Here is a 15985-nt window from a genome sequence, read left to right as displayed (position 1 = left end):
GGGAATATTCTGATGTCTTCTTTAAGAAGAGTCTTAAAAAGAGTCCATGCTCTTATGTCAGAAGAGCCCGGGGCCTTGTACGAGAAGGGTCTGAGCTCTTCTACGTGAAAAGGCCATGAGCTCTTCAATAAAAAAATCTGAACTTTTGTACCAGAGGGCCCTGAGCTTTTCTTTAAGAAGACACTGAGATCTTCTTAAAGAAAACCCTGAGCTCTTTTTGAAGAAGACCTTAGATATGTTATGAAAAGGGTCTGAGATGATGAGAAGTGTCTGAGGTCTGAGCGATGAGAAGTGTCTGAAGTCTTCTTGGAGAAGAGTCTGAGCTCTTCTATGACAAGGCCGTCAGCTCTTCTATGGAAGGCCGTCAGCTCTTCTATGACAATGCCGTCAGCTCTTCTATGGAAGGCCGTCAGCTCTTGTATGGAAGGCCGTCAACTCTTCTATGGAAGGCCGTAAGCTCTTCTATGAGAAGGCCGTAAGCTCTTCTATGAGAAGGCCGTAAGCTCTTCTATGAGAAGGCCGTGAGCTCTTCTATGAAGAGGACGTGAGCTCTGAACTCTTCTATGAGAAGACACTGAGGTCGTTTTGAAGAAGGGGCTGAACTCATCTATGCGAAGAGCCTGAAAAGAGTTTTATTTACACTTCTATGAGCACTATGAAAGCAGCCTGAGCACTTCTATGATAATAGCCTTAGCTATATTATATAGACTCCCTGTCCTACGGCTCGTCTGTATAGACTCCCTGTCCTACGGCTCGTCTGTATAGACACCCTGCCCAACAGCTCGTCTGTATAGACTCCCTTGTATTCACCACGTCTATTAGAACTCCCTGGGCATTAACTCGCCTATATGGGCTCCCTGGCCTCCAGTTTTTCTATAAAGCTCGTCTATATAGGCTCCCTGGTCTCCAGCTCGTCTGTGTAGACTACCTGAGCTCAAGCTCGTCTTTATATACTCCCTGACCTCCAGCTCGCCTTTTTATACTCCCTAGCCCACAGCTCGTCTTTATGGATTTCCCAAATCGAGGATTTCTCTCGCCCTCTTCAAAGATAACTTTTTACAATAAATACCTAAATAAAAACTGGTCTAAGAATGAAATATTTAAAAACAACTATTTCCCCAAAGTAAGGCTACCCTCAAATATTAGGTCATATGCAAAGGTTATATAACTGAAGGCACGCCGACTGAATCTTCCGAACATCAGTTTACTTTACTGCGTCATGAAAACATCAGAATGTAGTTGAGGTGTTTTTTATTAAATCGAGAAGTTAAAACTCCTTTGACCTATACTAAGGGTTTTCTTTAGGTCAGGAAACCTACACTCTTTTCTTAAATCAAAAATATAGAATATAAACAATGAGGACCCAGGATCAGGCTATTCTGACCGGTAAAGAAATGTTCAACTTACCTTTAAAATTTCTGAGATATTGATGTAGTTTCTGCAATGAAAAAGAAAATGTATTTTATTATCAAATACTCGATCTATTTGCCATCTGAGAGATTGGAAATTTACAGGAATTCAAAAAAACCCTTATAAGTAGAACCTTAATTTTTGGGCCAAATAATAATTACCGAAAAAATCAACAACGAATCAACAAAATATTTTCCATTAATGAATAATTAGCAGATCCCTTCATTACTCCAAACGATTTAGGCACCAATTATTGAAATTCAAAATACATTCGCTTATATATGAGAACCATAATTTGCCATAAGTAGCACACATTCGTTCCACTGCAATTTTTCCTGACTTCAAAAACAACTTTAGCAAGAGAGGGTTAAGAGTAAATCCCGAATCATGACACACATACATAGTTTGTAGCATTTTTGTCCGACCTATTTTCTTCGCGTCATAGTTTCATAAACAACAATTTTTCACCAGTTTTAAAAGAAAGCAAAAAAAAAAAAGAAAAACATTTCTTGTTTGTTACTGCAGCAGCAGTGAGTGTTACATTTGCCAAAGCTCATAACTTTTTAGCTCAAGTAGCTTAAATAAGCTAATGTTGCCACTTCTACTACTACTGCTGCCGCTGCTGCTTCTGATACTGCAGCCCATGAAAGCCCGCCAAAGTACCAGCTGCAGTTTTATACGCTTTAATTTTCCCTCGAAACGTTTAACATTCATTGAAGTGAGGGAGCTCTAGTTGGCTGTTGCCGCCCCGGCTGATGTGGTTAAAACAAAAGACGTCTATTGTGGAGCACAAATTGCACATTCAACCACACATCCACCCAAAGCAGATGACGTCTGGAGAGTGCTGCAGCAAACCAAAAATAGTTTGGTTGTTCTTTTCCCCGTTTTGTGGTATTATGGAAGTTAAGAGAGAGGAGAGCACGCTTTCCCCCAACTCCTCGCCGGGAAGCTCGAAACTCCACAAACGCAATTCGTTTAGTTAGTCACTCAACCAGGCATTTATACCGGCCAGGAGGATACAAATGTTGTTGGAGTAGCATTACTTGAATCGCTTGCCTGTTTTTTTTTTTTTTTTTTTTTTTTTTTGGTTCGGAAGTTTTACACAAGTTTTCGGGATTTATTAGAGCACCCAAAAGTATGCCACGAGTTATGTATGAGAGGAGCACTTTTGCAACTCTCATGTCTGTGAGGTTTTTTCTTTGTTCTTTGGCTTTTTTGCGAAATTTGTTAAATGTGCTTTGTTTTTGAATGAAAATGGGCAAAATGCGGGGATTACATTTTGTGATAGCAGGTGTGGGAATAATCTCTTTTTGGACAATTGCAGAGATTATTATTTACGATTCCCATGTGGGATTTTATTTGAATAATTAATTTTGAATAAAATGAATGAAAACAATTTATATATGACTTTAACGTGGCTGAGGGCATCCTCATTCAGTCCCTCAAAACCTATTACCTATTAACGTACCTGATTGTTTCTGGTATGGTCTTGTGCTTGAAATCTCTTGATCTCCTCAATCAATGTGTATTAAGTAACCTTTAATTTTTTTTTTAATTTATTCAAATTGCCTCCAATCCAATCCTTCTTTAACATTGGCTAACAGTAAACTATTTCAAAATCCTACAAACTGAAAACCTCATTTAACCTGCATTAATTTTAACTTGAAATTCCTTGAGCAAAAAAGAAACTTAAATTACATTTCACATGCGCTCGGAGGTTTCTTAAGGTTTTTTCTTCCTCTGTTTTTTTTTTGTCTGAATAAAAACAATATTTATTGTTTGAATTTAACATTTCTTGTCAATGCTTAGTTACGACAAATGCGGCTCTAGGTCGGGTCGCATGTGTTGACTTAATTTTGTTGTTTTTTTTCTAATGTCCGCCTTTTGAACTCTTTATTTTAAGGTTTTTTCCTACTTCATGTTAATCTTACGTGGCATTACAACAAAGCGTCTTTATTGTGTAATGAGCTTAAGTATGAAAGACAACAGTCACGGGCGTGGGGAATTGGGAAGGGTGCAAGGTATGCAAAAAGTTAAATTTTTTTCTTCTTTTTTCTTTTGGGTAGGTTCCGTAGGAATAGACCAATATTGACCATTTCGTATCGGACCTAAAGAAATATGATATAAATATTGCGGCGTGCCAGGTTTGGACTATATTGTCATAATTTTTGGTAATGTAATGTGCGTGAGGTATCAGATAAAGTCGACCGAAGTATTCCATTTTCATACTTCATCTAATACAGATAAAAGTATGGGTGTGGGAAAAATTATAAGAAAATCGAACATTTATATCCAATTTTATTCGAAACCATAAATTCCATATTTATCTCAGGTTTCTGGTTGACAGATAAAATTATTGAAATTGTGACTTTCTGTGAGTTAGGTACCAGAAGGGGTTCGCAGATATATATCATCTTCACAACAGATTTTGTGTTGATGGATATATTGTAACGTACCAAGTCTATATAGAATCGGATGTAAAATTTATGACCTTCATGGATACTCAAAATGTTGATCCTTTGTGTGTGAGGTACTAGAAGAAGTGGACAGACATATCCCGATTATTTCGGATTTTATAATCGTTTTGGTTATTCAAAATTTTGAGCTTTTGTAGGGGAGGTACCAGAAGGAAAAGACCTACCTCTACAATCTTTATAACAGGTTTTAATTTGTATCGGATCTTAATTTGGGTTTTATGAGCTTCATCGATATTCAACATTCTGACCCTTCGTAGGGGAGGTACTTGATTGAGTAGACCTATTTGCAAATATTAGACTTTACAAAGTTGGAGCAACATCGGACTATCATTTCTCTTCCTATGCACTCAATTACAGGGTGAGATAAAAAACTACAACAAAGTCTAAGACCATCATTTTTACATTTTTTAAGTGTCGGAAATAGCATAAAATTTTAGAATAAGTTTAGATTTGTTCTATTTGGTCACCTTTGGCACGAATTAAGGCCTTCAAAAGCCCAATGATACCGTCACACGCTGCCCGAATGTTGCTCTGCGGTATTTTGGTCCACTCCCGGAGAAGCGCTTGCTTGAGGTGATCGACACTTTGTTTTTCGGTGCGGTGCCAACCTTGCTTTCCAAATTACTCCAGATACAATAGTCCAACGGATTGGTATCCGGAGATTTTGGTGGCCATTCTGCGCTGGAAATGAAGCGAGGAACCTCATTTTGTAACCATTCTTGGGTGGCCTGTCTTGAATGCCATGGTGCTGAGACCTGTTGGAATGTCCTAGGTCTGCGGCCAAAATGTTTGCGTGCCCAAGGCTTTAATACACCCTCCAGAATATTTTCGCGATAATATTCGGCGTTTATTCTGTTGCCACGGTCAATAAATACGAGCATAGAGAGACACCATTGGCTGTTATGGCGGCCCACACCATCACCATGGCCGATGCTTGAGTTCTGGTGGCCAACCGAAGGTGCACATTTTCAGCTGACCTCTTTTGCAAGTAAACACGATCATTTTGTTTGTTAACAAACTGCTGGACTACGAATGTTTTCTCATCGGCGAAAACCAAATTCGGCAGTTCACCACTTTCGGCAAAGCGAAGCAACTCTTTAGCTCTTTTGAGTCTATTTTCTCTCAGTTGCGGTGTAAGTCCTTGCACTTTTTGGAATTTCAATGGCTATAGCCCGAGCTCATTTTTCAATGTTTGCTGAATGGAATATTGCCATATGTTCATGTGCTCACAAGCCATTTTTCGGACACTGCGACGCGGGTTTCAATCAAGTCGCTTCTTTACTTTTCGAACCATTTCTGCTGATGTTGCTGTTTTCTTCCGTCCATTTCCTTGACGTCGGGCTACGCTACCAGAATCACGGTAACGAGAGATGGTACGAGACACAAACGGTTTATTCACATTTAAATGCTGGAGTGCTCTAACGATAGCCACTTGTGGTTTTCCAGCCAAATATAAAGAATAACTCTTTTTCAGGAAAATTTTCACCAGAATGCTTTTGTACGCTTGTAAACAATACAATGAGCTGTCACTGGAATCATTTTAACAGCTGTCGGACGAGTGGCTTAGATATGAAAGCAGTCTTAAGTTGGTTGCAGTTTTTTCATCTCATCCCGTATTTTCTTGTAAAATATTGGCCTTTTATGGGGAATTACCAGAAGGAATGGACCGATATTGATATAAAAATTAAATTTCGGTACGAAATGGGTTGAAACGTCCAAAATTTCACAATGGTCCCCAATATATAAACAAAATAAAACTACTAAAATTTACAAAAAAAAAAATTAAAAATCGGAAATGCAACTTTGATAGTCTTAAAAATAATTTTGATTAAAAAATACGATAAAATGATTTTTAGTCCATAAAACAAATATTCTCAACAAAATTAAATGGCAGGAAAAAAAATATTTCAAAAACATTTTCTTAAAAATATTATTTTTGTTGGCTGTAAATTTCCTGAAAAATAATCAGCAATGATATACGTCGGTTAACCTTATACATTTTTAAGTTTATTGTATCTGACAGGACTGAATTTTTCCAAAAAAAAAAACATTTTTTTTCAATGGTCATAATACACCTGACCACAAACTGTCCCCGCTCACCCTCCTCACACACACTCATCCAATCTCATATAAATGACTTATATTTACCGTCATATTCACCTTTTAAATCTCAACACTTTTAATGCTAATGACTTATTTTCTCTCTGCTTTGCTGCTGAATGTTTTCTTAGCGTTTTGTTTTTTTTTTTTTTTTTCAGCTGTTTATCTTTATGGCAAAGTTCAAGGCTTGAGTTTTGCTTTCAGCGCAGCACATTGAGCATGAATGCGCTATTGTCTCTATGTAAATGAATTTGTTTTGTTTTTTTTTTCTTCATCTTCTCGTTGACATTCAAACAAAAGCAAAACGTTAAATTAAATAAATAATTGCATTACATTGATGTGGAGCTGACAATGTAACCTTTGTTTTTTGGGGAAATGTCAACGATTTCATTGTAAAAAAATAAGAAATAATAAGAAAACAATTACAATTCTTATTACAAGTGAATGTGTGTAGGTTGGTGTGCATGTGTGTGAGTGGCATATGATAATTATGTGGCATTAGATGTGCTCGAAGTGATATAATAACAAAGCTTAGTTCTAAACAAGTGAAATCAGCTTTTTGTGGTGCTTGCGATTACAGACAAATTTAGCGTTTGGATTTTATTCTAGGCAGAATGAAATGAGATTTGTTTATCACACACTTAAATACAGGGTGAGATAAAAAACTGCAACAAAGTCAAGCGCCATAATTTTTACATTTTTTTTTAAATTTTATTAAATGAAACAAAAGTTTCAGAAATAGCATCAAATTTTAGAATAAGTTTAGATATGTTCGAATTGGCCACCTTTGGCAGGAATTATGCCCTTTAAACGGTCAATGCAATCGTCACATGCTGCCCGAATGTTGCTCTGCGGTATTTTGGCCCATTCCCGGCGAAGCGCTTGCTTGACGTGATCGACACTTTGGTATTTTTTAGTGCCAACCTTGCTTTCCAAAATACTCCAGACACAAATGACGGATTCGATGATTTTGGTGGCCATTGTGCGCTGGAAATGAAGCGAGGAACCTCATTTTGTAACAATTCTTGGGAGGCGCGTTCTGTGTGTGTTGGTGCTGAGTCCTGTTGATCCGTCCAAGGTCTGCGGCCAAAATGTTTGCGTGCCCAAGGCTCTAATACACCCTCAAGAATATTTTCGCGATAACATTCGGCAATTATTCTGATGTCGCGGTCGATTAATACGAGCGGAGAGCGACCATCGACTGTTATGGCAGCCCACACCATCACCATGACCGGCGCTTGAGTTCTGGTGGCCAACCGAAGGTGCACATTTTCAGCTACGTCGGTTTGTTTACAAACCGTTGGAGAACAAATGTTTTCTCATCGGAGAAAACCAAATTCGGCAGTTCACCACTTTCGGCCAAGCGAAGCAACTCTTTAGCTCTTTTCAGTCTACTTTCTTTCTGTTGCGGTGTAAGTTCTTTTTGGAATGTCAATGGCTTTACCCCGAGCTCAATTTTCAATAATTGCCGAATGGAATATTGCGATATGTTCAGCTCAGTAGCCATTTTTCAGCCACTGCGACGCGGGTTTCTATGAAGTCGCCTTTTTTACTTTTCGAACCATTTCTGCTGATGTTGCTGTTTTCTTCCGTCCACTTCCTTGACGTCTGCCTACGCTAGCAGTATCACGGTAACGAGCGATGGTACAAGACACATACAATTTGTTCACATTTAAATGCTGTAGTGCTCTGACGATAGTCACATGTGGGTTTCCAGCCAAATATAAAGAAATCACACTATCACGCTTGAATTCCATCACGAATAACTTTTTTTCTAGAAAATTCTCGCCAAAATGCTTTTGTAAGCTTGTAAACAATATAATGAGCTGTCACTGGAATCATTTTAAGAGCTGTCGGACGAGTGGCTTAGAAATGACAGAAGTCTGAAGTTGGTTGCAGTTTTTTCATCTCACCCTGTATATTCTAATGCAATTGATACCATATTGATTTTTGAATTTGAATTTTTAGCTAAGTGAAAATCGAGCTATGGCTGTCCTTCAATTATAAAAACCTATTTAAAGTATATGAGTTCACATTAACTTATCAACTCCTCAGATAATAGTGTTATGCATTCATTTGGTTTAAAAATCCTATGCAACACCTTCCTCTGTTTGTTTTTATTGCCAGAGTGATTAATCCCCCGTTCCTTAATCATTCTCTTTGACTTAATTCCGCACAGAGATAAAACTTCCCATAATAAATTTCCCAGTTTCATATTAAACATAATACCATGACTCAGAATTAGTCACATTAGAATAAATATGTATGCATATATGTATGTATACATACATATGTACATTTGTATGTTGAATCATTATCCAAGTACACAATAAGGCAATTTTAAAAAACATAAGCGATTGTCCAACGCGACAATAGTTTAGCTGAACTATCGTTTGTTTCACAATCAAATTATTTGTTTAACGATAATGTTGCTGCTGTTTCGTAGAGGCCTATTAGTCAGGTACTTGTACTATGTCATTGATTTCGATTGATGTGGACACAAGTATAATAGTTTTGTAAAAGTTCAAAGCTCTCTCAAACATATAACAAATGTCGTTTGAATGTATCATAATTATATGCTTTGCTAAACTTAGGTAAAAAAGTACGAGGAACATAACTCAAATTACCAAGACTTACGTGTAAGCTGATATCGTAATTACGTTGCTTCTCACAAAATTATACTACCGAAGTCAACGTTAAACCCCGTTGGTATGTGGATTGGACAATTCCAAATGGAGGCGATGTTATTATTTCACTAGAGCAAAATTCCCCAAAGTGGTTTGAGCTCGTAGGTAATTTGGGTGGTACCGGGTGGGTGGGTGTCTCCGATCTTGGGTTTATAAAAATATTAGAATGTGTGAAATTTGAACACAATCGGACTCTTATATCATATTTTATAAAAGTTATATGTATTCAAAATTTTGACCCTTTGTGGGAGAGGCACTTGTTGGAGTCGACCGATATTGCCCATTTTCGCACCTGACCTAGAACTGACGCAAATATTAGGATTTGCAAAGTTGGAGCAAAATGTGCATAAAAAATTTGACCCTTTGTGGAGGATGTACTTGATGGAGTGGATCAATATTGTCCATTTTCGTACCTGACTAGCACGGACGCAAATATTAGGATTTGCAAAGTTTGAGCAAAATCAGATTACCCTTTCTGTGCAGAAAATATATTTTTTGAAAATTTCGACCTTTTGTGGAGGAGGTGCCAAGAGGAGTGGACCGATAACTCCGATCCGAACTCGATCTAAGTTTGACAAAAATATTACGATGTACCAAGTTTGTACAAAATCGGATACTCCCTTCGAGAGTTATCTTGCGAACCAGACAGACAGACGGACGGACATCGCTAGATCGACTCCAAATGTTCTGAAACGGATTTGGTCCAAAGAGACCTAGGGTGTAAAACCGTTATTTCGACTCGACACGTTTTGACCGTGTCAAATGAGGGTATAAAAAATAATATTTTACTGCACAGAAAAAGAAAGGATAATCCGATTTCGATCTAACTTTGCAAATCCTAATATTTGCATCAGTGATAGGTCAGGTGCGAAAATGGACAATGTCGGCCCACTCCATCCAGTACCTTCCCACAAAATGTCAATATTTAGAATAATTTTAATTCTTATAAAATGTCATGTAAAAGTTCTGGTACCTCCACCACAAAGGGTCAACATTTTGAATATTCATGAAGCTCATAAAGCACGAAATTAACATCCGATTTCATTCAGACTTGACACATATCAATATTTCAATCAACACAAGATTCGTTATAAATATGGTAGAGATCGGACCAGTCCTTCTGGTACCTCTCCCACAAACGTTCGAAGTTTTAAATAACCAAAAAGGTAAAAAAAAACAAAAAAGCATCTGGTTTTCTTAAAATTACACACATCACAATATTTTTATTATTTTTTTTATTTATTAATTTTATTACCGGTCCACTCCTTCTGGTACCTCCCTCACAAATTGGTCAAAATTTTGAATATCCATGAAGCTCATAAAACACGAAATTTACATCCGATTCCATTCAGACTTGATACATCTCATTATTTCCATCAACGCCAGATCTGTTATAAAGATGGTAGAAATCACACCATTCCTTCTGGTACCTACCCCACAAAGGTTCAAAGTTTTGAATAACCAAAACGATTATAAAATTCGAAATAAGCATCCGGTTCTCTTCATATTTCACACGTGTCATGGTTTTAACTAACACAAGATCTGCTGTGAAAATGGGATATATCGGTCCTCTTCTTCTGGTAACTCCCCTACATCGGGTCAAAATTTTGAATAGGCACGATGATCATAAAACGTGAAATTTACATCCGATTCCATTTAGACTTGGCACATCCAAATATTGCCATCAACACAAAATCTGTTAAAAAGATAGTAGAGATCAGACCATTTCTTCTGGTACCTACTCCACAAAGGCTCAATGTTTTGATAACCAAAACGATTATAAAATCCAAAATAAGCTTCGGGTTTTCTTCAAATTACACACATCACAATATTTTTATTATTGGTGTAAAATGGGATATAGCGTCCACTCTTTCTGGGACCTCCCCCACAAAGGGTCAAAACTTTGAGTATTCACGAAACTCATAAAACGTGAAAACAACATCCGATTCCATTCAGATTTGATACATCTCAATATTTCCATCTAAACAAGATCTCTTATAAAAGTGGTAAAGATCGGACCATTTCCTCTGGTACCACCCCCACATAGGGTTTAAGATTATTAAAAAACAAAAACACTCAAAGTAAGCTGAATAAGCGTCCAATTCTCTTCAAATTTCACACATCCAAACATTTTTGCTAACACAATATCTTTTGTGAAGATGAGATATATCTGCCAACCCCTTCTGAAACATCACCCTCAAGGAGTCACAATTTTCAATACTTTTATCTGTCATAACTGGCGAAACAAGTCAGCGATTCTATACAACTTGCTATATCTTAATATTTCTCTTAACCAGAAATCTGGTATGAACATGTAATTTATCGGAATGTATGATTTCGCATAAACGTGGATATAAATGTTCGATTTCCTTAGAATTTTGCACATACCAATATTTTTATCTGTATTAAATGAAGTATGCAAAAGGAATACTTGGGTCCGCTATATCTGTTGCCTCACGCATACTTCCACATTTTCCAAAAATTTGCACATATTTTATATAAAGTATAGGAAGTAGTCGATGTAGTCCAAATCTGGAACGTTGTAATATTTTTATAGGTCTTAGGTCAGATTCGAACTGGGCAATATTGTCCAACTGCTTCGGAACCTCCCCCATAATGGGTCAACAGTTTGAAGAATAATAACTTAATGCTAGGAACACAATTGGAGCGAACGACGAATTTTTTCGCGGCGTATGTTCGTCGTCAAAAATAAAACACATATGTGTATATGGAAGTGCACACAATCACGGCACCGGCGAAAATTTCGTCGGTCGCCGCGAACTCAATTAGCTTTATTTCTATTTCATACGCCGGCGACCGGCGAACAAAACAGTACAAGGTGGCCATACTTGTACGAATTTTATGTGTTTTAGTAAATAAAGTTACTTTTTACTTTAAAATTTGTTATGGTCACTCTACTATCTGTTACTCGTATAAAAAAAACATAATTAATTTGTTTATTTATTTGTGTACTTGCGCCTGAGTGAAGATGGATATCAGTGAATTTATAATAGAGAAGATGGACATAAGTGAAATTATAATAGAGAACGTAAAGAATTATGTGTTCTTGTATAATTCATTGTAGTCAACAAATGAGCAAAAAGTAAACAACTTCATCAGCTGTTTTATAATTTCGTCGGTATTGTGTTCCATACGACGAATTTTCGCGGCTCATTTTGTCGCCGCGTAGGGCGAAATTCGTCATTCGCTCCAATTGTGTTCCTAGCATAAGGCTGCGGCAAAACCGACAGATACTATAGTTTCGTCACGAAACTCTAATGTTCTTCCCATTTTTTTCGAAAAATTTTAAGAATTTTGGCCAATCTCGCAAAATTTTTGACTTTATTCTGAATTAGATATCATAATCGGAAACTTGTGTAGAGTTATTTTCCAAACTTTCCAAAAAAATATTATCCTTGATGTATAATAAAGGATACTCAAGTTATATTCTATGTCTCTTAGTCTAAGCCATTTTTAACCGATTTTGATGTAATCCCAACCCAACCAAAATTAATCTGTGCTCGCAGAGCACACATTCTTATTTATTATTATTTTTTTTAAATATGAAATTTTTCCCGCACGCAATTTCAGAGTTTCTTGCCATAATTTATAATTGTTGTCATTTGAGAGCTAGCATTAAATTTCTGCCAATATCATTCTGCTTCTTCTTTTTCTGCATAAAATCATAAAGCATTTTCTAAAAGAAGAAAAAAGACCGTATCATTTGATATCGGTGTAGAAAGCATTTTATTTAAATAAGACTCTAGTCTTTGAATGAATATCTGTCTGAGTTGCGATTTATGTGCATACATTTTCAAAGCAGTTTATATATTTTTATGGTATTTTGTCGTATCAACAAGTCATGGAAGTCAGCAAAAATCCCGAGCAGCCATTCAGTGAATATACATACAAATGTGAAAAATGATATACCTACATATAAATAAATAATTTATTTTAAAATAACATTTGTGTTGAGTTATTGTAGAGCTGGGCAATTATGGTGAGGTTGCAGGTACAGTAGTGGGAAATTAATAGGGCAGAGGCAAATTTGGAAATAGAGAAAATATAATTTATTATCTGTACTGAAATTGTATTTTTTATATTTTCCATGTTGAGAGTGCCTGAGTCATTGTGAATTATTTTACGCAGGTTGGGCTGCCCTGGTGCTAGGTTCCCTGGTTATTATTCGGACATTTTTTGTACTTTTTGCATGGAAAATTCCTTCCCCAAACTGTTTTCGAAAGGCATTTAACCCTATCATACGTAACCAGTTCTCCAGCCTTGAGTTATGATTATTGTAACTGTTAACATTCTATGTGGGATGTTCCGAAGCAGTTGGCCAATATTGACCAATTCGTATCTGACCTAAGACTTATATAAATATTACAACGTGTCAGATTTCGACTACTTCCTATATTTTATAATGAATAGCCGACTTGTTCCGCAAGTTATGACAGATATAAGTATTGGAAATTGTTACGCTTTGTGGGTGAGGTATCAGAGGGGGTTCGCAGTTCTATATCACCTCACAACAGGTCTTGTGTTAGCGAAACTGTTTGTATGTTTGAAATTTTGAAGAGAGTTGGATGTTTATTTCGTTTTCTTTCGGCGATTTGTTTTCAAAATATTGAACTCTATGTGGGCGAGGTACCAGAAGAAATAGTCCGATCTCTGCCATTTTCATAACAGATCTTGTGTAAATGAAGATATTGAGATGTACCAAATCTGAATGGAATCGGATGTTAATTTCGCTTCGATATCAGCGTCATGGATACTCATGGGGTGGTACCAGAAATAATAGTCCGATCTCTACCATTTTTATAACAGATCTTGTGTTAATGGAAATAATGAGACGTACCAAGTCTGAATGGAATCGGATGTTAATTTCGCTTCGATATGAACATCATGGGTACTCAAAATTTTGACCCTTTGTGGGGGAGGTACCAGAAGGGGTTTGCAGATGTTAATGGAAATGTTGAGATGTACCAAGTCTAGATGGAATCGGATGTTAATTTTGCTTCGATATGAGCTTCATGGATACTCATGGGGTGGTACCAGAAGAAATAGCCCGATCTCCACCATCTTTATAACAGATCTTGTGTAAATGGAAATATTGAGATGTACCAAGTCAGGATGGAATCGGATGTTAATTTTGGTTCGATTGTGGGGGTGGTACCAGAAGGGGTTCGCAGATATAAATCATCTTTATACGAGATCTTGGGTTAATGAAAATATTTTGATGTGTCTAATTTGAAGAGAACCGGATGCATTTTTCGGATTTTATGTTCGCTTTGATTATTCAAAACGTTCACCCTTTGTGGGGGAGGTACCAGAAGGAATGGTCCGATCTCTGCTATTTTTAAAACAGGTCTTGCATTGATGGAGATATTGAGATGTACCAAGTCGGAATAGAATCGGATGTTCATTTCGTGTTTTATAAATATTCCAAATTTTGACCTTTTGTGAGGGAGGTACCAGAAGGAGTAGACCTATATATCCAACATTCATATCAGACCTTGGATTAGTGAAAATATTTTGATGTGTGTAATTTGAAGAAATTTGGATATTTATAAGAGTTGTAATTATTTAAATGTTATGTTGACCCTTTGTGGGGGAGGTACTGCACAGCACCTGACCTAGCACTGATGGAAATATAAGGATTTGCAAAGTTGGAGCAATATCGGATTATCCTTTCTCTTTCTGTGCAGTAAATTATTTTCCTTGAAATTGTTGACATTTTGTGAGGGAGGTGCCAGAAGGAGTGGACCGATATTGATCATCTCCGAACTCGATCTAAGTTTGACAATAAAATTACAATGTACCAAATTTGGATCAAATAGGGTACTATCTAGACGGGCGGGCGGTCGGACGGACCGCTTGCTCAACTCCAAATGTCCTGAAACGGATTTGGTCCAAAGAGGCCTAGGGTTATTTCGAAGAGGCATGTTTAGGCCGTATCTAATCATATATGCCCTCTGTAGCCCTGTGGCTGAAGGTAAAATTAATTTTGATCTTTTTAATTTAATTGTGCTAAATTTTTGCTAGCGTATGTCATAATCCACAGAGCATTTCATATTCAGAACGGAGGTATGTCATTGCTTTGTTATTGTTGTTGACTTTAATTTAAATGGGTTTCCAATTTAGTTGCATTTCAAATAACTTTTATAGCCACTTTTTGTCTGACTGGCTAAATGTTGTGTCATCATCAGCAGTACCAGCTCATCATCGAAGCTTTGAATGATCATCAATAACTGCTGCTGCCGACGACGCAGCAAACAACGATTAGTACTCAATTTTCAATTTCTAAACAGAACCAATAATCCATCAAAGCGCTTGTCAGAGGCAGACGGGCACAACAACAAGTGTCTGCCGAGCAATTATCAATTTCAATGCCTTTTCCGTTTTCAAATTCTATTAATTATTCCACCTATTTAGTTAGTTGAGCCCGCTCGAGTTGGTGGTGCTTTGCCAAATGCTCACGTTTGCCATTTTAGAGGTTATAAAAATCCAAAAACAGATGACACAGAAACCATTAACGTTGTCATAATTAAATGAAAACAACGCAAAAAACACAATATTTAATTAAATATCAAAGGTGTAGTTATTGAACATTTGCGAGGCTATGTTTGTTTGTTTTCCATTTCAAGGTGGTGGGCCAGAGGCTCTTCTCCCCCATGGTAAAATGTTAATTGCCCTTCCAACTTTCTTTTTGAAGTAATTATTAAATGATATGTGGTTTGGTTTGGAAGACTCTTACTTTTCGAAATCGAAAATTCGTTAAAATAAAGCTAAAAGCACAACTTAATGATTCCGAAATGAAAAATGAAATGCAGCTAAATGTGTTATAAATATTGAAATGTCCCAGGGCTATGAAGATCAGCGATGGAAATGCACTGTGCACAGTAGTTTGCGGTATTGAAAATATTTCAATTTCAAATTGGAGACATTAATTAGACTGAGAGAAATAAATTCTGAAGTAGGAGCAATTCATGGGTCTTCTATGAAAGAAAGATCTTTGAGGTTTTTCACTTGGAGAGAACCCTCTTAGGGATTCTTATTAATAAAAGAATATTTGTCAAAGAGAGAAGAAATTGTTAAGGTCATCTATAAAGGTAAGGCCTTTTCATTTTTATTGGGGGAAGCCCTTAAAAAATCTATATTGAACTTCTTAAAAGAAAACCCTTTATGGATCTAAAAGATCTATAGAAGCAATAAACTTTTTTCTTTGGAAAAAAGACTTTCTGTGGTCTTCTGTCAAATAAGACTTGCTGAGGTCTCTTATTTAAGACCTATATATTCCATATTTACACC

General features: G+C 36.7%; 1 long non-coding RNA gene across 1 annotated transcript in view; it reads right to left on the bottom strand.

The window, feature by feature from the left end:
* Positions 1-1406: 1406 nt before the first annotated feature.
* LOC109612006 (uncharacterized) overlaps positions 1407-15985 on the bottom strand; it is a 64942-nt gene continuing 50363 nt past the window's right edge. The window contains exon 3 of the long non-coding RNA XR_002194252.2: positions 1407-1438. This is a non-coding gene — a long non-coding RNA (uncharacterized LOC109612006). The remainder of the gene's footprint in view (positions 1439-15985) is intronic.

The sequence above is a fragment of the Musca domestica genome, unplaced genomic scaffold, assembly GCF_030504385.1.
Source record: "Musca domestica strain aabys unplaced genomic scaffold, Musca_domestica.polishedcontigs.V.1.1 8, whole genome shotgun sequence".
NCBI classification, from domain to species: Eukaryota; Metazoa; Arthropoda; class Insecta; order Diptera; family Muscidae; genus Musca; species Musca domestica.
This window is presented reverse-complemented; position numbering and strand designations above follow the sequence as displayed.